The sequence below is a fragment of the Propithecus coquereli genome, unplaced genomic scaffold (assembly GCF_000956105.1).
Source record: "Propithecus coquereli isolate 6110/MARCELLA unplaced genomic scaffold, Pcoq_1.0 Scaffold12, whole genome shotgun sequence".
Classification (NCBI taxonomy): domain Eukaryota; kingdom Metazoa; phylum Chordata; class Mammalia; order Primates; family Indriidae; genus Propithecus; species Propithecus coquereli.
The window spans coordinates 11,855,913-11,877,939 of NW_012136080.1; positions in this window are offsets into that span (position 1 = coordinate 11,855,913).

Here is a 22,027-nt window from a genome sequence, read left to right on the forward strand (position 1 = left end):
ATTAGCCCTGGCTTTAGTTTACACACTGCATTTGAGAAGTTCACATCCAGGCCAATTTTGAAAAATTTAGATGGTTTGCTTATGGTGTATCTACAAATGTGCAGTTGGGGGTGGAACGATGCCAGGCAATAAAAAGAGCTATGGTTTCCAAGAAGCTCATTTAATACATATTTAAGGTGATATCGGCCTTTTCCTCTAGTCCTTGGTAACTCTGATTTGAGGAGATTCTTACCTTCTGAAGTCACTGGCCAAGATTCACTGTAGCAGAAAGCTCCTACAAAGAAGCTCATAGGCCGAGGGGTGGGGTGCAGCTCCAATTCAGGGGAGCACATCTTAAAGCTCGTGTGCTTAACCCCTTGAGGACATGAGTGGATGGACAGGACTCCTTTCAGCAGGTTCACACATGTCTGCAAAGGGCTTCAATCCAGCCAGGCAGTAGAAGAGAAAACTTTTCTTTATTAATTGCTTACCAATTCCATGCACAATTTACTAATTACCCCAAAGACCTCAATCCATGAAGTGTCTTACAAGCCTAGGCAATTCGCCTAATCTACTCTCAATTTTCCACAAGAATGAACTTTAATTTGTCACCAAATTCCTCAGGCAGAATCTTTAACCCGAAATCCTTACTGTACTTCCACCAATGACAACCCACCTCTGTCTGTGGGCAAAGCAGCTGAAGGTCCTGTCAAGCCCTTTGGTTTGGTTTTGCCATAAGGCTCCAAAAGGAAAGAGAGAGAGAGCCCAAAGTGCACAAGAGGAAAGCATGAGGGGTCAGCAGAGCCAGGGCAGGCAGCCTCAAGGCACAGTCCTCCGTGGGGCTGCCCAAGCGCACAACACCCCAGCCCACGATGCCCTCACGAGCTGTGCAGGGGAATGAGGTGTGTCACTAGTGAGCAAGACCTCACATGTTACCTCTGCAGCACTGGGCCAGTCACGAACCTCTCTGAGCCTCAGTTTCCTCATCTGTTTAATAGGAAAGTAATACATACCTTGGATGAAGAGTAACATTCCTGAGAAGGTTCTCTCTGTCAGGCACTTTCCTAGGTGCTGTGTAGGCATGAACTCTCTTCCTCACTGTAATGTTATGAAGTGGTAGCAGGTAATCTATTGTTCTCAATTTTTGGATGAGGAAACAGAGACACACATGATAGAGTCAGGATTGTGACTGAGGCAATCTGACTCCCTGCTCCTGACCTCTGGCTCCCCTCAAGCGTGAGCATGCACTGGCATCCCGAAGAGGGATTCTTAGGACAGACCACAGGCCCCACCTTTGGGTTTCCGATTCAGCAAGTGCGGAGTAGAACCTGAGAACTTGCACGTCTCATGAGTTGCTAGTGGTACTGATGCTGCTGGTCCAGGAACCACACTTTGAGAACCACTGCTGTGCACTAACCCGCCTTCCTGAGAATTAGTGATAATAGATATAAAAAAAAATGACTACACTCCCTGGTTCAGAGAATAACATTCATTGAGGTTCTTGGGATGCCCAGAGAGAGGAGCATGCACCCTCACACTCTCGGCCATGAATGCTGGGAGAGGCTGGTGGGGGTCCTGCGATCTCCTGCACAGGGCTGGCAGTGCCTGGCACCACTTTGGGCTCCCGGGGCTTTGCTCACACCCTCAGAAGAGCTCCCTGGGGAGAATGCTCACTGGCAGTGCAACTCCAGTCCTCTAGATTTTAGTTACACTTGCTGCCTCATCATCAGGCAGGGGATTCAATATAATTTGGACCCTTTCTTAAAAACATACTTTGCACAGTGGTCAGTGCCCGTGGCCATGAGAGCCAGGCTGAAGAGACGGAGTCTGTGGCCGTGCTATGCAGCCCAGGGCATGGCTCACAGAGAGAGGACCCCTGAGCCAGCACACTTGCCAGGACTCAGGTGGGTGGAGATCCCATGGGGGCAGCTGGGAGATGTTTACTTAATGCTCCTGGGTCAGGGGTTATGGTAATGGAGGTGATTTGTGGGGAAGTCCTGGAGATTATGACCACCTTCCTGTGCCCTCTCCCTGCCCCTTCCAGCACTCGAAAGACATGATCAGTAGAGAGGTGGAGAGTAGATAAATCTACAGAGCACATGTTTATGGCATCATCTGGGTGTCCCTGAAGCTCGCAGGTGTCAAATAGTTTCGTGCACTACTGAAATTATATGCTTCTCCCCACCTTCTACCTCCCCCAACATTATGTGCAGAGCCAGTCACTGGGCTCTCGCTGAGGTCATCTGGGATAATTGGAATTAAATGAGGGCTTGAAGTTTCCCTTGACCATGCACTGTGGAGAGAAGAGAGAAACAGTGAGGATTGAGGAATAGGACTCCAGGAATACTGGGGGGCAGGAAGAGTGAGACATAGAGCAGGAGGGAGAGAATCTTATGCAAGATTCTAACAGTTCAGTTTTGCTCTAATAAGGCCTTTGTGGGTTAGCCTGGGAACTTCATTATCATTTTAGAAATACTAGTGGCTCTGGCACCAGCTGGCAGAGGGCATGTTTAAATCCCTACAAGGAAGTGAGGGGAAGAACACATGGTGTGATGGGTATCCGCAGCAAACAGGCACTGTCCTGTGTCCCCAGAGGACACCTAATGTGAAAACAGGCCCTAAGATTCATGTCGGGGTGAGCTCTGCATTCACTGAGACTTGCAGTTCATATCAGGGTCATTTTCAAAAGTAGCCAGAGGTTTTGCATTGTCCAAGATAGCAGTAGGACTGAGGGTGGGGACAGTGGTGGAGGGGAGTCCCTGAGGGCACAGAAAGCTTCAAAGGGGTAGGGGGGCATCTGGATCACACAGGAAGGTCATTCAAGTTGATTGAGGTCAAACAGCGACCGTGTTCAGGGAGTCTTTTGAGACCAGCAATTTCCAAAGGAGAGCAGGTACACGAAGTCTCAGAACACTCTCAGGCCCTCTCAGGAGAGTACAGGCCCTAGTGTTGGGGGGTGTGATCTGCAGATCTCAATTAAGGGTTAATGGGATGGACAGACCCAGGGCAGTGGTAGAAGGGCCTGCATCACACATTTGGGAGAAGAAAGGAGAGGCCTCTGCTCCTGCACCCTCTCTGAGCTGGCCTTGCTGTCACAGGCCCCCAATGGATTCCCATGCCTCTGAGACTCATGACTTGGCACATAGCACCCCAGCCAGAGCCAGTAATTCCCAAAGTGAGGGTGGACACAGGGCCTGTCTGTCACACCTATGAATCCAGCACTCAACACACTGCCAGACACATGGAAGACACTAAATAAACGTTTTAGTGATTGAAATAAGTTTGAATTGAGAAAGTTTAACATGTCATTATCTCACCTGCAGAAGTCCATGACCTTAAACAGCATGCTTTAAAATAAATTAATCCCTAGATATTTAGTTGGAATCTTTCTCAATTACTTTTAGCTGCTATCAATCATAGCCTATTCTAATTTTAGTTTTGTGAAGTTTAAAACATTTCTTTTCAACCCTGTTTGAATCTTTAACACAATGTCACAATCCCCAGAGGTCCAGCCTTGGGTAGAGCAGCCTCCTGTGGAGTGTCAGTCACTGTGCAAAGGCCCTGAGATTTAGAAATGAATTTGATACTGTCCCTGGTACAATAGAGGAAAATCTGAAGGGCAGTGAAGAGCACCGGCAGAGGATGGCCTGTCCCCATAAGAGCAGAATCAGGGCTGTGTCCTGCCGGGTGACATCTGGCTGGGCAGGGAGGAAAGGCAGGACTTCTATGGGCAGAGAAGCTTCTTTGGTGTTTTGTACAGCTCCCTCTATGCTAAGACTTTCTTCCGAGAGTTGTTTGTCCTTTCTAAAGCCACCATTACTCCAAGAATTCCTATTGCTTCCTTCTCACTAGAAAGAAAAAAAAGGTGAAATAAGAAAACAAAACAAACATGGGCAAATTAGCTACTTCAAAGCTACGGAGATCCTGAGCCCGTGCTCTTCTGTTCTTCTAAAAGAGAGATGTTCTCTTCACCCCTGCAAGGCTTTGATTTCTTCTTCTGGTCTTATTAAATTCATATTTGCATGTACATGAACAACTGCTGTAGCTCTGCAAATGGATTTGTGACAGAGAATATGAGGACAAGTAAATTCCAACTACAATTTTTACAGCAGAACTCAACTTTGCAAATGACTTAAACAGAGAAATAAACAGGGCTATGGGAGCACAGAGAAGAGCACTGCCACGGTCCCAGGTGGTTAAAGAAGGCATCCCCAAGGGAGTCTGCCTGAGGAGTGAAGGGAGTTATCAAGTTGGGTGCTGGTGTTAGTAGTAGAATTCGAATTGCAGGTAGAAAGAGAAGCAGGGGCCAAGGTTCAGAAGCCAGAGAGTAGCTGGTATGTTTGTGGACTCCCACGCTGCTCATCAAGGCTGGGGGATAGTGTGCACCCCATGAGTAGCTGGAAGGGTAGCGAATGGGGGCTAGAGCATGATGAGGGATCCAGTATGATTCTGAGTGCAAGTGGGGAAAGAGCAGGTCGAAGCAAAGAAATCATGTGTTACACAAATCACTCTGGCCACAAAATGGAAAAATGGGATGGCAAGAACTAGACTCAATTCAGGGAGACTAGTAAGGAGGCTGGTGTGATAATTTAGGCAAAAGATGACTTTGGGTGAAGCAGCAGAAACAGCAGTGGGGGTGGGGAAAAGGGGATCCATTCAAGACATATGAAGGAGGTGAGAGCAGAGAAGGGAAGGCAGATTGGTTGTCAGGACTGAGGGAGGGAGTAGTCGAGGAAGACAACCCAAGTTTCTGGTGTGGGCAGCTGGGTGGATTTTTGATACCATTCACTGAGATGGGAACACAAAAGGAGGAAAAATTGGGGGGCGATGTGAATTTGAGTTCCTGTGGGCCATTGGATAGAAGGCTCCATAACCCAACAAGATTTGGGCTGATGATGTAGATTTTGGAGCTGTCCTTTTTCTAGATGGTAATTTAAAGTCACAGGAATAGAAGAGTTTATGGCATAAGAATGTGAGAGTGGCCAGAGAAGTGAGCTCCCTGGGAACCCAGAGAAATAGCCGCATTTCACAGATGCCAGGCAAAGGGAGGCTCACAGAGGAGTCTGCGTAGAGCCATACAGGGGAGAGGGAAGATCAGGAGAGCGCGTTGTACCTCAGGTCAATGGGAGGTATTTCAGGGAGGGAACAGCCGTCCCAAAGACCAGTGCTGCCAAGCAGGGTTAATATCAGGTAAGGATTGAAAACTGCCCATGAGTTTATCCACAGGAAGGCATGAGTGACCATGGTAAGGGCAGTCTCAGCAGAGCGGTGTTGGCAGAAGATGCTGGCTGGATTAGGGAAAGAGGACATCACAGTCTCTCAAGAAGATTGACTTTGAAAAATAAGGATGCAGCCGGAGGAGGCTCCTTTTTGTTGGTGTTATTTTGTTATTTTTTAGTGGGAAAGACTTGAGCATGTTTAAAAGCTAATGAAAAAGAACCCACAGAGAGAAAAAGAAGGGAAGAGGATAACTGATGTGGCCAGACCCTAAGAAGGCAGGAGTCCAGGTGGGGGTGTGGTGAGTCTCGAAGGGCAGCAATTCTAATCCAGCTTGGAGGGTGAATGAAGGGAGGAAGGACAGGAGTTCCTAGCAGAACTCGAGCTCACTTTCCAGTTTCCTCGCAATCTAATCTCTTGTTTTGAAGAGCCGTGATCGGACTCACAGGCCTTTCGGTGGCAATGCCAGAGCAATAAGGCAAGCATGTCCATTTCTGATGAAACCGGGGAGGAGGCAGTGAGGGCAAAGTGAATAGGAATGTGAAAGACATCACAGGCTCTTCTGCTCAGAATCCCTCAATGGCTCCCCTCCACCCACGGGATAAAGTCCAAATTTCCAGTCGTGGAAGGGAGGCCCCTGCCCACCTCTCCAGGTAATGAAGGACTCTCAGAAAGCGTCCCATGTCCAAGTTGCATGGATAGAACAGATCATTTCCAACTCTGAGCAGTTAGTCCACCTTTCGCTGGATCGCCATGGCTCTGTGCTGACTCTTGGAGAACACCCCATTCCCTGTGCTGAAGTCATTGCCTCCCTCCCTCAGCACGCACTAGGCAAGGTCTGGACCCAGGAGGCTGAGCACTCCAACTCTGAAGGCCGGTGGAGTTTGGCATATCAACTGGGCTTCCCCCGTTTGATCACAGACAGCTCAGGGATCTCTGACCATAGCCAAGAGATCTTAAGGGGAGGAGAGGCTGATTAGGATGCCTGTGTCAGGTTTGGGTAGAAGGGTGACAGCTGGAATTGTTCTACATTTAGAATTTAAAGGGAGTCTTTCTATCAGCTAATTAGTGGAGGTGTTCCTGGGGTGGGGGCTGAAATTACAGCCACTTGAGAAGTTCTCAAAAATAATAATCACAAATGCAATAATATAAATGATACTAGCAATTACAGGGTTCTTTTTCAGTGCTTACTAGGAGCCAGGCAAACCAATTACTTATACAGCTGGTGTTATTATACCCGTTTTGAAAATGAATTAACTAATAAGGTTCCGAAAAATTCAGGTAGCTTGTTCTTGATCACACTGAAGAGCTAGGATTTGAACCTAGGTTATTTGCCTAAAGTGTGTTCTCTGAGTCACCAAGCCATATTGCCATCTGAGATAGACATCTGGGAATTCCTACTGGCCACCCTAGCCTGTCACACAGCACAGGTGACCTATTTACACTCTGAGGCTTTGTGTCTATAAAACGGGGGTAATATCATCCACCCCAAAGTTATTGCACCGGTGAAATGAGGGCCCACATACAAATCAGACAGTCTAGTTCCTGGCTCTTGGGGAGTGCTCGATAAACAGTGGCTGGTATTAGTTTGTTTTTCTTCTAGGGATTTGGGAACATGATTTAAAAATAGAAAATGAATCACTGCCTGAGGTTTGTGGTAAAAAGTCTTCTTTCTTGCCTTCTGATAAAGGTCAGTCTTTAACCTCTGTGGATTTGGGGGTTTTGTGAACTTCCCAGCTGCATGTATCTGTCATCTTAATCATTTCTGCCCTTCGCCTTGCATGTTTTCAGAGATTGCAATCGAGCTTCGCCTTGCTACTGGGAGCAAGTGGGTTCCCAGGCTGCTCTTCATATTGGACAAGAGGTTCGATTCTGGACCTTGACTTCAATATGTTGCACAGACACATCACTTGCTCCTTCACACAGGCCGGTGGCCTTTCCTTCCTGGTGTTAAACCAAGCCTCTCCCTTGGATTAAAGCCCAATTTCTGGGTCTATCACTCCACATGAAGAGTTTTCTTCAGCTAAATAACTGTTCAGAGATCTTCTTGTGACTCAAATATCGTCCTCAGGGGTCAACTGCAGGATTTCCAAGAGTGCGCTGAGTGTATCCTCAGTGGGTGAGAGGATTTTAGGACACATGTATCCAAAATTATAATATTTATGCATTTATTTTAATGTATACTAGAGAAAACTATATCTAGCGTAAAAATGTATACATCATTTCAAGAAAGTATGAAGTTTCCATTTAAAATAAGTTTATTCAAGTAAAAATGGCTCTTGGTATTAGGAAAATAGTGGTAACCAAATGATAGTACAATTAATATTTGTGGATATGGAAAAATATTGTGGAGAAAACTGAAAAATGGAAGTTTGGAAATCTATGAGTCCATCTCACTTTTGTTTCCGTTTCCCAGCACCACCCCTCTGGCACCTGCCTGGGCTCTCATGGCCCCTGACAGCCACTGTTCTACCCCTGCCCTGCCCCCTCTTCTTGCCTGGCTATTTCCTGACCACCCTTGAGCCTTATCTCTGCCTGAAGACATCCCAAGGTCCTCCCACTTGGGTTAGCTGCTTCTCCTCTGTGGCCCCTCTGCTCTTTGTGCTTCTCACCATCATGGTGTGCAGTCCTCCGTATTGTAATGGTCTGTTCATGCCATTGTATTCCTGGGAGCTTTACCAGCCCAGAGAGCATGTCTTATTCTGGCTGAATCTACAGGCCTGGGGCACAGTCATCATACAGTAAATCTGTTGAATAAATGAGCTAATAATTGAATCTGTGCACCTTTATCATCAATCACCTTCAACTGAAGAAACCAAAGGCCCAATCATACTCATTGATTACATTGATTCTTCTTGACCTTGCTTCACCCCAGGCTCAAGGTTGGGCCATGTGTACCACAGCTCTTTTGGACCCTGTGTACGACCTGCTCACATGGTTTCACTTGTGCTTGTGCTACATGAAAATGCAGCAGCTGAGCAGGACACCTCATGGTGAGTCTCCCTACAGGATAGAGCAGATGGCACCAAGCCTCGCCTGGTGGGTAGGGCTCCTCTGCCTATTGGCGACCTCTAACCTTACTCACAGTCCAATATTTTCCAAATACAAAATGCCCACTGCAACTTTGAAAGATATTCTCTCTGACATCCAATTTAACAATTAACAATTTTTTTATTGTTTTTTCCCACCAAGGGGCTCAGCTCCTGCTGAGATGTTTCACAGAAAGGGCAGTTTGACAAGCATTAACTTGTCTGGCCCAGGGGGCATTACCGTACAGCTGACTTCATTTGAGTGAACATCATTCCTTTGGTCTTATTTGCAAACTGTCATACTTGCAAACTGTCATACGGTGCTGAGATTTAGTTAACTGTTTGTGGTTCTGAGTCCTGTGGCTAGTCAGAAAGCAGGAAAACTGAGCATCTTTTCCAGGCTCTAGCGCAATAGATTTAATCCAGGGGATGGTAAAATTTTTCTCTGAAGGGCTTGATAGGCTTTGTGGACCATCTGGTCTCTGTCACAACTATTCAACTTTGTTGCTGTAGTGTGAAAACAGTCATAGACAATATTTAAATGAAAGAATGTGGCTGTGTTCCAATAAAACTTTATTGACAAAAACAGGTAGCGGGTTGCATATGGTACATGGGACACAGTTTACTGAGTCCTGGTCTAAACTTAGTGGTTAAGAGCTCCTGTTCTGGAATCAGGCCAACCTGCACATGACCTGCCTAAGGTGGACTAGAGGAGCAGTGGCTAGAGTCAGAGAGGTTGCGGCAAAGCTCAGGAATCCAAAATATTTGTGAAGCCTTCACCAGCTAAATCCCAATCCTGTAACTGTCAACTCAGTCTTGTCAGGCAATCACGCCAGTGCTGTCTTACAATCATTCTTGAGAGCTTTTTTCAAGAGAATCTTACTGTACTATGACAGGGCTTATTACCACAGAGAGGTAGAAACAAAGCCAGCTCCCCAGAATATAACTGTGCATGGTGAAAAGTAGATGGCTTCTGGTCAGTGTTAAAACGTCAGTGGCTTCCTACAAGTCATATGGGGAAAAAGAAAAAAAAGAAGTCAGTGGCCCTGGACCAGAGCATCAGGAAAAGGAATAGTCAGCCACCGTGGACTCTGACCCCCTGGCAAATGGCAAGACCTTCTCTAGGGGATGCATGGGGAGTCAAAGGGAAAGGTAGAAACATATAAGCAGGTGATTCAGGACAGGGTGGTGGCAGCAAAAGATTTCACAGATCTCCAAGAGAAAAAAAAAAATATTTATTTGTATATTCTTTCGTTTGTTCATTGAATCACTCACAAATCTTTACTGAATCCCTATGAGTGCCAGGCACATCTTTGCACTAAAGGAGCTCACGTCTAAAAGTGGGAGCAAACTGGTAAATTTAAAATGGTGTGAGAAGTGCTGCAATAGAGGCAGGAGTCCTATGGGACTGTGAGATGCCGGTTGATGAAGGTTGGGGCCTTCTGGGTTAGGGAGCTGGAAGGAGACAGAGTGGCCATTTCCAGACAGCCCCGAGCCATTCTCCACACACAGGGAGCGCCAGGGTTGCCCCAGGGAGAGGCTGGCTTAAGGAGCGTGGTCCCCAGCTGCCAGCACCCCTGCCTCCCCAGGGCCTCCGCTGCCGGCCTTGGTGGAAGTGCCTCGATGACCCGGACGCAGCGAGGCCCTGGCCCCGGCTCTCAGGGCATCAGCCCACCTCCGCAGCCTCAGCGCCCAGGGTTTCCCCGTGGGCTGGGGCAAGATTTATTGCACTCCGCACACCACAGGGAAGGCGTCCTTTTTCCAGCCCGTGATGAAAAGCAAGCCTAATCGGCTGCTGCACACATGTAATTAGAAGAAATAAGAGCGGTGAGATGAAATTGGTTAAGTAAGCCCAAAATGACTTTTTCATAATGAAGGAATAAATCTCAGAGAAAAGAAGCTAAGTGAAGCCAGAGCACACCGCTGCCTTTCCTCTTGCTGTACATCCTGTTTTCAGACGGGATCCCAAGGTCGCCTCACCACGCAGGGTTCCACCTCACCCAGACCAGAAGGTCAGTGATTCCACTTCTTGGGTGTGGGTGGAAGTGTCTGGACGGTTCCCATGTGCACTCATGCGTTTCTGTAGACCTTGAGTAGCTGCTTCTCCAACCCCAGGCCTCCCTGGTTGCATTCTTATCTCAGTCCTGCTCCCTGTGGCAGAATCTGTGCCCCCGATAGGCCCTATCTCCACACCGCCTGTCCCCTAAGTATATTTGATATCGCCCCTCCCACTCCCTCCCCTTTGCTCTGGGAAATGCTTTTCAGCTGTCAGCCCAATTCCTAGATTTCTATGGCAACCACAGCCCCCAGCCTCATTGCCTTCCTTCCTTGGTTTTCTCCCCATCCCCCTCTCCTCTTGTAAGTTGGATGTGCAGGAAAGCTGCTGACAGGCTGAGCTTCCAGTAATTTCCCTCATAAAGCAAAAGGTTGAGGACAGGAAGTTGAGGCAAAGGGGCCAGCCGAGGGGGCCACCAGGGAACAGAGATGGGGAAGAGCAGTGTGGTGAAGAAATGTCCTGGGGTGCAGGGGTTGACAGCCTTGCGAAGTCAAATCCACCTGGGCCCGTGGGGCGAGCAAGGTGTGGAAGGCTCCCTCCTGGCATGCAAGGACAGATGGCCCCCGTGTTAGCACTGACTGGAGCCGTCACAGCTGCACAGCGAGGAAGTGGTGAGGCAAGTCAGGGCCCGGAGCGGGGAGAGGCAGACCTGTCTGGCTGCAGTGACATACACCAAGGGGGTCGAGGACACAAGCTGCAGCCCACGGGGGAAATTATCCCAAATATCCTCATTACCGAGGCAAGTGCCTTTGAACCCGTCAGCGCTTAACTGCCGCCAGTGCCCTTTCTCTGGAAGACAGGGCTATTTTACCAACTCTAATGGCCATTTCCATCCATCCCAGTCCACTGCGAGTCGCGGGCTCCTCTGGATGCTGCAGGCCACCAGGCAGGTGTCAGGGAGAGGGCAGCTGTAGGAAAGTGAAGGCTGGCAGGAGGGCACATTGCGGGGGCCCAGGCGAGGCAGGCAGCTCAGCCGGAGGGAGTGAGCACACGCGAGCTGGGAGGACGGTAAATATTAATAGCTTTATTACATGCCTTTTTTATAAATAACAGAAATATGTTTTTGGCTGCTAATGACCTTCAAATTAGCAGCTTTTTCAGAAAACGCTTATGTATTTTTAATTCCAAACATAGCTGAGTGTCAGTTGCAGCGGCAATGAAAGCAGCAGGGCAGCTGGGTAGTTTTAAATAAGAGGAAAGCCGAATCATTATTTTTGAAACTGTCGGCTTTTACGCCTCTTAATGGATTCACTTTCTATCATCTCTCCCCGCTCCCCTGTGATCTTTGAAGATTCCCAGGCATTCTCGGTGGGCGAGAGGAGCAGAGGCACAGCCCTGTCATGTGGAAGGCCCTGGGGCTTTCATTCCCACCGTGTCTGTAAGGGCATCCCAGTGACTGGCTGGAGGACTTAGCACAAAGGGCTTCTGAAGAGCACTGGAGGGAGGAGGATTTCAGCCTCGGATGCAGGATGCTGGGCAATGGGGCCAGGGGCTTCCTTCTCTAGCCTGCTCCTGATTCCAAGTCACACAAAGAGAAATTTGGGACCTCAGAGCAGATGAAAGAGAGATTAGAGTAGACAGAGAGGCGACAATGACAAAGACAATGAGAGAGAAGGAGACAGATAAACACAGGTAGGTAGAGAAATGCAGTGAGAGGCTGCGTGGTAGGGAGGATGAGCAAGAAATAGCACAGTGCTTCCCGGAGTGTGGGCCCGGGCCAGCACCTGCAGCACCTGGAAACTTATTAGAATATGAATTCTCAGGCCCCAGCCCAGACCCATGGGGTCTGAAATTCTTGGGAGGGAAACATCTGTGAAGCTTGCAGGTGATTCTGATGCTCATAAAATGTGAGGACCACTGATCTAGAGCAGAGGATCCAAGGCAGAGGAGGGAAGAGAGGAGACAACAGCACAAGAGAGAAGAGAAATGTAGAGGTGAGGCTGTGGGGCTCCAGCCTCTGTCCCTCATGCTTCATGCTGATTTTGAATAATTCGGCTCTCTGGCAACTGTTCCCCTGACACCAGCACCCAGTCTCACCACCTGGAGCCTCTCGTTACCAGTGGGATTCTGAGTGGGGCTGCCCTTTAAGTCGCCAGCAAGCCCCAGCTATACCAGGCTTCCTTCAACACCAGGGGAACGTGCAACGTCATTTCACTAGTCTGAAAAATAGGGTTTGTGCTCCTCGTTTGCTCATGTGGACCCCTGAGCAGCCTTTTCCAGTGGGCAACTCCATTTCCATTTTCTGCTACCAGAAAGATCAGCTTCCAGGCTGAAGTTTAAAGTTGAACTCTTTTCTAAACTGTCAGGCTAATGGACAAACAACCAGAATATTTCCCATTTGGTATGGAGCTCTTGATACCTAAAGCATGATTGTGCATATGTTCAAAGTTAATAAATGCATGCCATCTTTAAATCCAGCCAGTGGACCTGTATTATGTGTCTACCTCACGCAGAGGTGACTCAGGCTGTACTGCCGCCTTCTCTATGGGCTGGGAACAAGGACTCCTGCTGAGTGACTCCAGCATCACCCAGACCTCAGACCGGTGTTTGCCTTTCCCAAAGACTCTGACCTTCTCCAGCAGCTGTTCTGGCAACAAACAAACATCATAAGTAGGCTCCGGAGACTATTCTGATTTTGGCACAGTTGAGTAGAGCCATTCATTCAAAAAATGTTTACTTGATAGGGATTCCACCCCACCTTGAAATAGGCACTATTTCCAGGTACTTAGGATCCATCAGTAAACAAAGAACAGATCTAGGCCCTCAGTAGGACCTAACAAGGGGAGCAGAAAACTAACAATAAAATACGTAAGTTATCTAATATCTTTGAAGATGAAAAGTGCTGTGGAAAGAAGAAAAGTTGGAGAGCGGGGAAAAGAGTGGTTTGGAGTTTGATCAGGACAGAACTCATTGAAAAGGTGGGATTTGAGCAAATATTTGAAGAAGGTAAGGGAGTGAACCATGGTGGAAGAGTTTCAGGAAGAAGCCCCTTGACCTGGTATGTTTAAAGAACAGCAAGTAGACTTTCCATATGCTGTCTCATTTAAGCCTCACCATGTCCTAATGCACTAGACATTATTTTCACCATTTCACAAATGTAAAAACTGAAGTTTAGGAAAGCTACATGGGTTGGTTAAGGCAGTACAGAGAGTGTGTGGCAGAGCTGGGATTCCAATCCTGATTGAACCAATCCCGAAACACACATTGTTTTCTAAAACCCACCTTGCTTGCCACTATGTGAAGGTGGATGTGAGGATGCTGTGCCCACCATCAGTAGGCACAGACTGCACAGTAAGGCCATCCCCACCAACTATGGTTTGACCTCCAGACAGGGGGAACACATCTCTGCCAAGGGGAAAGATCTCACGCTGAAAATGATAAAAACTCACGGTCAAGAGCAGTTGTAAGTCCTAGACGATAACAAAAGAGTCAAGGAGAAGGCAGCCTTTCTAAGTGAATTTAAACCTCCTGTTCCAGATAACTGATGTCACAAAATTCTACCAGAAGTTGTCTAATGGTAAGAAATTAAGGCAATCTGGATGCTCACAGCTGCAGAAGTCGTTAGCCAAAATGTGGCAGATACACTTCACGGAGTGCCGTGTTCCAGATAATGGACTACTGGATTTTCACAGAGCCACCTGCATGGATCTTAAGATCATAAGGTTGAGTGGGCAAAGCTAGAGAAGGATGGTTATATGATATGACAATACTCATTTTATAAGAACGTACATAACCAAAATATACGCATTGAACACAACAGAATGGTTACCTGTGGGTGGGAAGGATGGGGCTATCTACTCATTCCCCACTTCATTTGCTGACTTTAAACCAGATTCACCTACGTGTGGAATAAAATATATACATATATATCTGTTTGTAGACATCTGAAATGCTGTATTCGTCTCCCCACTCTTATTCCAGGACAGCACTATCTTAATTAGCACAGCTTTATTGCTTATTTTAATGTTGTATAACGTGAGTTATCTGTCTTTAACTTTACTTTCATAATTTTCGTAACTATTTCATCTATATATTTTTCCAGGTAAATTATGAGGTAATTTTGTAAAATTTCAAAATATCAGTGCATTTATTGATATAGCTCTAAGTATTAAATTAATATGGGAGAGAATGGACACCTTTACCAGATACATCTTCTAATTTACAAAAACGACATTTCTCTCTATTTCATCCAGTCGTCTCTTAGAGTACTCAGCAATGTTTTATTCTTTTCTTACAGATGCTGTATATTTCTTGCTAAAAAGTCATATAATTTATATTTTGTTTTAGTCAGGGAACTCTTCTTTTTCATTATACTTTCTACTTGTTTTTAATATATTTTTATAATTGTTCAACATATTCAGCATTATTATTATCACATAGTTCCTTAATGAATTTTATCATTTTGTTTTTGTTTTTTATTCAAGAACATGATAATATAGTCTACAATAAAAGAGAGTATTAATTCCAAGTCACCAATTTTTTTTTATTTCAGCATATTATGGGGGTACAGATGTTTAGGTTACGTGTGTTGCCCTTGGTTTCCCCCCCAAGTCCGTGTTTCAAATATGTCCATCCTTCGGGTAGTGTGCATTGCACTCCTTGTGTATACAAATACCTGTCCCCTCCTCCCTCCTCCCCCCTCCTCCCACCGCCCTCCCCCTTCCCCAACATCCAATAGATGTTGTTCCAAGTCACCAATTTTTTAAATTTAGTTTATCTGCCTTATTGCATCGTCTAGAACTTCTAGAAAAATACTCAGTAATAGTATTTGCAAATGTATTTATCTTATTTCTTATTTAAGTAGAAATACCTTTACTGTTTCACAGTGAAGCGTGACAGTGGTTGCTGCTGTTACATAGATATTGAAATAAGGGAATTTCTGTTTTACTAAGAATTGTCATTTAGAATGGAAGTTGTATTTTTTCCAATGCATTTTAGCATTTATAGCAATGATACTGTATTAAATCAGACTCAAATTCCTGAAATAAACTCTACTTCATCCTGGCATGTTTTGCATTTAATTTACTAGTGGATCCTACATGTTGCAATTTTACATAAGATTCTTGCTTCTTTATTAATAACTATGATTACTGTGTAGTTTTCTTGTTTGTATATTTATGGTAGCTTTTCAGCATTTTACTATCAATGGCTCTGATTATTTAATAGCTATTTTAACTCAAGCATAATATATACAGCAAAATTGTCTAAACTATGATTCAACAGCTTGGTGAATTTTCATGAAGCAAACTCACCCACATAACCACCTCCCAGATCAGAAAATCAGAAAGGCCCTGGCATCAAGCTCCCTTCCAGTCATGATGCCCCCAGACTGTTTTGCATTCTTTGGAACTTTATATAAATGGAATAATATAGCATGTGTTACTTGGTGCTTGATTTGTTCTGCTTAAATCATATTTGTGAAATTCATTTATGTTCTTATAATAGTAATTCATTTATTTTGACAGCCATATAATATTTCTTTGTATGAGTATACCACAATTTGTTTATTTATTATTGTACATTTGGCCTATTTCCAGGTTTTGATTATTATAAATAACTGTACTATGAATATTCTCACACACATCTTTTGGTGTACATGCCTTTTGATATACACATGTATGTATTTCTGTTAGTACATACCTGGAAGTGAAATGGCTACATCATAGGATATCAGTATGTACTGCTTTAATAGGTACTTTCAAGTATTTTCCAAAGTGTTGAGATGGGAGATAAAATTTCTCCCAAAGAGATAGCTGGCAATTTTTTAAATCTAAATTCCAGATACTGTTGGGGCCAACCTGGCTGAGTGCTTAAATATACTATTTTCATTTTACAAGTGAGACTTGTTGAGCACTTTCGAACCTGTTAGTCACTGAGTCTGAGTTGACCCACCACGAAATGAGAATATCAGTCCAAAGAGTAGCAAGGACTTCATGAATCAGGTGTTCACTTTCAACAAGTGCAAGCTAATGGATGCTTTTCGAAAGAGGTGTGCCTGAGCATTGTGAATCCACTCACAAAGTCCCAAGAAACTTCACTTGGACAGCAGGGTTTGAATTTTGTCAGGGTTTGTCAGCCAACCCTACTAGTAGTTGTATGATTATACTATAGTCAGAAGCATTGAAACCCAGGCTTCTGACTTGTCAACCAATAGGACATCATCTTCTATATAGCAAAGTCGTGGACATCAGGGAGCAGAGACACTTACACTAAAATCTGACTCATCCATTGCTGGCAAATCACAGGGGACTTTAGGTACCCCTGGAGGAGTATCAAGTGTTCATCAAGAACTTCTCTTCATGTAGATCTTCTGACCATGAGAATCTCCTCTGGACTTTAAGCGCATTCACAGTACATGCATATAAAACATCAGTATCAATTATACATTTGGTAGTGGAAGCCACAACAAAAGTACATTTTGTTGAAGCAAAGAGTTCCACACACAAGGTCATGTCAACTTCCTTGCCCCACTCTGAACCCTGTCCAAACCATGTCAGCTGAATGTAGGTAGTGTGTAGGATGGTGACTTGAGCACTTGTGTGTGTTCAACATAGCCATATAAGTTTGAGTTCCTCCCCTCCCTGACATTCCCTAGCATACTCAGACACATGCATGTGACCTTCAGGACTCCTTGGGGATAGGGGGAAACCTCTGCCTCAGCCCTAATCATCTTTCTTATTAAAGTAGCTAAGGTCAGAGTAGAGGTGGATAAAGGAATTGAGGGGACTGGAGAGAGTGGCTCCATGCTGGGAGGCAAGGCATAGTCACTTTCCATTTTGAGCAGGGCAGCAGCTGCTCTCAACTCTACCAAATGAGCATGTATCATTTTCAGCCAACCCAACACTATATCGAATGGTGAGGTCCTCGTGGCTGATGGCATCTATTTCATCCTTGGGAACTCCCTGACTTGGCAACCATAGCCACATTGATTTCCAACTGGGGCCATGGGGCTTGCATCCTTTGGCTGGCTTGTGCCTTGGCTCACACAGTGGTAACCTTCTTTGAGGAGTCCACATTAATCTGAAGCATCATTTCCCATTACTAAGATAACATCTCCTAAATTCTCATTCGATTTCCACATGAGGGCTAGGGGAATTTTCCAGGGTGGCAGAGCTGACAGCAAACATTTATCTAAATTTCTTCGGGCCAGTTTCTCATTCTGCAGTGGATCACTTTGATCATTATTGTAAACCCAATCCAGGGCAGTAAGACTCTGAATCCTTTTCAATGCCTCATTTATGGTTTCCCAAAGGAGTTTGTCTGTTTTAGGGAAAGTTCCCTTATAGCAGCAAGTACCCCTTCCAAAAAAATCTCTGAACCTGTTCCTGTCATCTCTAAATGGATCTGTAGTGGGCATGATAGACTACCCACTGAGCCATCAGATGGCTGAGCCATCAGATGACCCAACTGTTCCCATTCTTCTTTAACATGCATTTTGCATCAACCCCCTTCATCTCTCAAGTCAGTCAGCCACAGGTCTATTCATTTTCCTTGTTTCTGCACATAGTGGTCACAAATTTCCCTCCTTTTCATACTAAACATAGGTGTGTGTTTTGTAACTGTCACTTGATAGGGGTAGCTATTTCAGCCCTCTACTCCCAGAGGTAATCTTTATATTACTTGTTACAATGAGGTGAACTTGCAGCTGACCACTAGACTGGTGAAAAAATCTTCACACCAGAGGAAAGTTGTAACATCCAAGACCCTTTTTAGGCAGCTGTCATTGAACCTATTTCCTAGTACTTGACATGAAACCACCTCACCCGTTCTTTCTAACTGGCAAAAAGTGAAGGACAATTTATTGCCTGTGGAACATACACTATGGTCAATATTCTTTGCTTTCCTTAAATCCCATTAATCAGTTCACGAGGTCCTCATACTTCCTCTTCCAGGAAGTCACATCTCAGTCAGCATCCAATCTCACTGCTAAAAGTGTCAAAACGCAAAGGTTCAGAGATTTTACTCCTCTTGAAAGCAAACAAGTCACCCTACCACTGGTGAAAGGATAAAGAGATTCACGGACGCTGGGAGAAGACACAAGACTCCTGGTCAGAGACAAAAGACAATTTATTACTCACAGCAGTGGCAGTAAACAGAGTGTCATCATTTGGGAACCAGTTCCCTGAGCCCTAATTCCCATAGTGTGACATGATAGGGCCAGATGACACCTGCACATAGTGTGTCCCACTGAAGAAGCAGAACCCTGAACTTACTCAACAGGAAGTTTTTCCCTTGCACCAAAAGGAGACATTATCTTTATTATACTGGACAGTAATCAGGCCTGCACTTTGTTCCAGAGGGTGACACTATTTCTGTCCACCAAGCCTATTCACTATGCAATCATTCCTGAAAAGGTAGTCCAGAACAAAGGGCAAACATTACCTGGCCCAGGAGACATGCAGGAATGCAAAAAATCCACAGAGAATTACCTCTCAACAAGTATAATTTACATAAAGTTCTCTCTTTTGAGGTGTAAAAAGTTTTGACAAACAATACTGCATAGTCATATAACCACTATAAGAATCAGTATATTTAATAGAATATTTTTATCCACACACAAAGTTCCCATGTGCTCCTTTGTCATCAATATCTTCTCCCTATTCTCAGCCCTGGCAAGCACTGAGCAGACTTTGGTCTCTAAAGTTTTGACTTTTCAAGAGTGTCATATAAATGGAACCATAAGGAACATAGCTATTTATGTCTGGCTACTTTTTTAGTACAATGCTTTTGAGATTAATCCATGTAATTGCATGTATCAGTCGTTTATTTCATTTTATTCTTGGGTAGTATCTTATTGTATGCATGTGAAACAATTTCTTTATCCACTCACCAGTTGATGGACATTTGGGTGACTTCCAGTTTTTGTCTATTATGAATAAATGTGCTGTTAACATTCCTGTACAGGTCTCTGTGTGAACATATGTTTTCATTTCTTTTGAGTAATTAGTTTGGAGTAGATTCTGGGGCAATATAGTAAGTTCATGTTTAACTTTATAAAAACTGACAAACTCTTTTCCTAAGTGGTTGTACCATTTTTCTTTCCTAGCAGCAATGTATGAACATTTTCAGTTATTTCACATTCTTGCACTTGATTGTACTTTTTATTTTTCTGGTTTTTGAAAAAAATTTAGTCATTCTAATGGCTGTGCATGTGCAGTGATATCCGATTGTGCTTCTAATTTGCATTTTCATAATGAGTTATGATGTTCAGAATGTTTTCATGTGCTTATTTGACATTTTGTGTGTCTTCTTTGATGAAGCATATGTTCAAATCTTTTTTCCAATTTTTTATTGGGTTGGCTTTTTTTTAATTATTGAGTTTTGAGAGTTCTTTTTTTTAGTTTTTACAATTCCGTATTCTTGTGATTAACATAAGGATACAGCTCAGGTCTAGATCAACAGTATTCTAAAAAGTCCTGAACTTTTTTTAAAAAATGTATATGTTGCAGGCATACAACATGTTTTTATACACATACACGTAGTGAAATAATTACTACAGTCAAGCAAATTAAAACATCCATCATATCACATAGTTTCCTTTTTTGTAGGTAAAAGTACCTAGAACCTACTCTCTTATCAAATTTCCATAGTGCAATACAATATTATTAACTACAGTACTCATGCTGTAGTTTAGATCACTAGGCTTATTTATCCTACGTAAGTGAAACTTTGTACCCTTTGACCTCCATCACCCCATTTCCCCAACCCCGGTGCCTCCAGTAACCACCTTTCTACTCTCTGTTTCTATGTATCCAAGATTTTTGTTTTGTTTTGTTTTTGTTTTTTTAGATTCCACATATAAGTGAGATCGTGCAGTATTTTTCTTTCTGCGTCTGGCTTATTTCACTTAGCTTATTGTCCTCTAGGTTCATCAAAGTTGTTGCCACAAATGGCAGGATCTCCTTTTTTAAGGCTGAATAATATCCCATTATATATATATATATACACATACATATATATTTGGTATATATATACATATATATATATTTGGTGTATATATACACATACACACACACACACACACCCCCCAAAATTTCTTTATTCATTCATCCGTTGATGGACATTTGGGTTGTTTTCCTATCTTGGCTACTGTGAATAATGCTGCAATAAACATGGGAGTGCAGATGTCTTCACAAGGTAGTGATTTCATTTCCTTTAGATATATATTCAGAGTAGAAGTTGCTAGGTCATGTGGCAGTTCTATTTTTAATTTATTTAGGAACCTCCATGTTGGTTTCTATAATGACTGCACCAATCTACATTTCCACCAACAGTGTATAAGCACGTCCTTCTCTCCACCACTTGCTATCTCTTGTCTTTTTGATAATAGCCTTTGTAACAGGTATGAGGTGATATCTCATTGTGGATTTGATTTGCATTTCCCAGATGATTAGTGACATCTGGAACCTTTTCATATAATTGTCAACCATCCTTATTTTTTCTTTGGAGAAATGTCTATTTGCATCCTTTGCCCAATTTTTGACAAGATTATTTTATTTTTTTGCTACTGAGTTCTGTGAGTTCCTTGTATATTTTGTATATTAACTTTTTATTTGGGAAGAACTGAAGGCTTTTGCTCTAATATCTGGTACAAGACAAGAATGCCCACTTTCACCACTTTTATATAACACACTACTGGAAGTACTAGCAAGAGCAATCAGACAAGAAAAAGAAGTAAGAGACATTCAAATCAAAAAGAAAGAAATGAAATTATCCCTGTTTGCAGATGACACAATACTATATGTAGAAAATCCTGAAGATTCCACTAAAAAAAACTACTAGAACTAATAAACTCAGTAAAGTTTCAGGATACAAAATCAACATATAAAAGTCAGATGCACTTTTTATACTAATAATGATGTATCTGAAAAATAAATCAAGAAAATAATCCCACTACAGTAGCATCAAAAAGAATAAGATGCATAAGAATAAGTTTAACCAAGAAAGTGAAAGATCTCTACACTAAAAACTATAGAACATTGATGAAAGAAATTGAGGAAAATGTAAATAAATGGAAAGATATCACATGTTCATGGATTGGAAGAATAAATATTGTCAAAATGCCACTACTACCTAAAGCAATATACAGATTTAATGTAATCTCTACCAAAATTCCAATGGCATTTTCAAATAAATAGAAAAAAACAATTTTGTGTGGAAGCACAAAAGATTCTGAGTAGCAAAAAACAATCATGAGAAAGAAAAATAAAACTGGAGGCATCACACTTCCTGATTTCAAATTATATTACGAAGCAAAGATAATCAAAATAGTATGCTACTGGCATCAAAACAGACATATATAGACCAATGGAACAGAATAGAGAGCCCAGAAATAAACTCCCACATATAAAAATGCTCCTTGACTTATGATGGATTTGTGTCCCAGGAAACCCATTTTAAGTTGGAAATATCTAAGTTGAAAATACATTTAATACAAGTAACCTATTGAACATTACAGCTTAGCCTAGCCTACCTTAAATGTGCTCAGAATACTTAACATTAGCCTACAGTTGGGCAAAATCATCTAACATAAAGCCTGTTTTTTAATGAAGCATTGAATAAGTCATGTAATTTATTGAATACTATACTGAAAGTGAAAAACAGAATGGTTGTGTGGGTACTATGGTAAAGTTGAAACATTGTAAGTCAGGAAACATCTCTACAGTTAACTAATTTTCAATAAGGCCACCAAGAAGACACAATGGGGAAATGATAGTCTCTTCAATAAATGGTGTTGGGAAAACTG